We start from the raw sequence: 2,378 nt of genomic DNA, 5'->3' as shown, positions 1-2,378 counted from the left end.
GTAGTTCTCAACTCTACATACCCCCAGACCTCCACCTGATCGCCAGCGAAACCATACAAGCACCCTCCATAGGGCCTCAGCTGGTCAAGGGGCAACTGCAACTGTGTGAAAGTCGGCCAGAACATCACATCTGCCGAGCTTCCTTGGTCCACCAATACTCTGTGGACCTTCCTTCCCGCCGTAAAAAGCGAGATGACTATTGGATCGTTGTCATGAGGCACAACGTCCCTGAGATCTTCCCTTGTGAACGTGATGTCCACGTCTGGTGAGTGGTCCTCGAACATGTCCACCGTCATCACAGACCTTGCATACTTCTTCCTCTGTGACGCGGTGCATCCCCCACCCGAGAAACCTCCTGCAATAGTGTGGATCTCTCCGTGAGTAGGCATCTCGTGCTGCTGAGCCTCACCACCTGCGGGCTGGGAGCTTGACGCGCCCCCAGTCCTTCTATCCAGCAAGTAATCGTTTAGGAACCCGCTCTTGACCAGGTCGTCGAGCTGGTATCCTAAAGCCAAACATGAGTCCACGGTGTGGCCAAAGCCCTGGTGGAATTCGCACCAGGCGTCTGGCTTTGGTCCCAACACCTTGTCGCCCACCTTCTCGGGCGCCTTCAGCCTGGCTGCTATATTGGGAATGGCGATCAGGTCCGCCAACCCCATGACAAACTTATGCTTCGGCGGGCGATTGTACTCCCGATGTGCTAGTTGAGGGCGCCCTGGGCCCCTGCCCTTGTTCTTCCTTGGATCATAAGGATGGCGAGTCCTCTGATCCCTCTTGGCCGCCGTTGTCTCCAGCACCCTCTGTGGCTGGATCCTGGTCTGGGCACGTGGCCTAGCGGGGGCCACGCTTCCCCTCTTCTCGGCGACCTCACTTTCATCGGCGATGTGGGCCACTGCAAGTCGCCTAACCTCAGCAAACGTGGCGGGGTGAGCCCTGATCAACGCCTCGCAGAAGGGTCCCGGTAGCACGCCCTTCTTGAATGCGTAGACCAACATCTCTTCGTCCTTGGCCGACGAGCGGACCATCTGTGCCCCAAAACGATTCAAGTAGTCCCTGAGGGACTCTCCCTGGTACTGCCTTATGTCGAACAGATCATAAGACACCCTAGGCGGTGCCTTGTTCACTATGTACTGCTCGACGAAGATCTTCGAAAACTGCTGGAAATTGGTTATGTGGCCTGTAGGCAGGCTCACAAACCATTCCAGCGCCGTCCCCTGGAGTGTGCTCACAAACATCTTGCAGTACACAGCATCCGATCCTCCTGACAGCATCATCTGCGTGTGGAACGTGGTGAGATGTGCCTCAGGATCCTCCACGCCGGTAAAAACAGCTTTCACGGGTACCACACTCGCAGGGATAGGCGTGTCCGTAATCGCCTGAGCGAAAGGCATGGGGAAAACGCGAGGCGGCGTTGCCGGCGCGACCTCTTCAGCGACTGGGCGCCCCCGCTGCTCCTGGAGATCTTGGCGCAATTCCTCAGTAACTCTGCTAAGCTCTTCATTCCTGGCCTGAGAGGCGACCAGGTCCTCGTGCATTTTTGCCTGCTCTATGCGCGAGGCTTCCACATTCGCCTGCAGCGAACGCATGATTTCCACCATTTGCGCCATAGTCATGGCGCCTTCGGCAGCAACGGGCGCAACTGGACTTGAACGGTTGCTTCTCATCTTTCTCATGAAAACTTGACAGATCACAAAGAGCGATGAACAACACCTTCTTCAGCGACGATCGATTCAGCGATCAATCGGTCAGAGCTTCGCAAAACTCCAAAGAACTTCAAGAACACAACCTCAACAGCGAACCTTCGCAGAAACTCACGACTCCACCACAAACCATCGTTTCTTCCACAAAAATCCAAACGAGCGGCGAACCTTAGATCTCACCGATTAAAACTTGCGTAAGCAGCGAAAAACCTCACCTCACCGAACAAGAACTCAAACGAACGGTGGAAAACACGAAACTACCGAACAAAGCTTAGATGAACGGCGAAAAATGGTGCACCAGCACACAACCACACAGAAACTGCAGAAACTTCCAAGAACTCACGCTGTGGATGGGAACAGGTTTTACACGGCCCCACGGTGGGCGCCTGATGATCTTGCTTGTTGACCAAGACGCTGGAGCCTTGCCTCGTCAAACCTAGATCGACTTCTGCGCCGTGTTAGCCTCCGTCCTTCGCCGTGATCCACCTCAAGAACCTGCAAAAGACAAAACGGCGCCGCTGCGGCCGATCACGCTCCAACGCCCAAGTCAGCGACTGAACCACCAATTACTAAGAGAAAACTCAAGAACTCTAAGGAACCGTGCAAAATTCTCTCTCAGCATACTCAAGACTCGCAAACGTAAAGAAGTAATCTAAACGTGCGTACCTCAGAAGTTCG

The sequence above is a fragment of the Phaseolus vulgaris genome, chromosome 8, assembly GCF_000499845.2.
Source record: "Phaseolus vulgaris cultivar G19833 chromosome 8, P. vulgaris v2.0, whole genome shotgun sequence".
NCBI classification, from domain to species: Eukaryota; Viridiplantae; Streptophyta; class Magnoliopsida; order Fabales; family Fabaceae; genus Phaseolus; species Phaseolus vulgaris.
The sequence above is the reverse complement of the archived record's forward strand: the minus strand, read 5'-3'. Positions refer to the sequence as shown.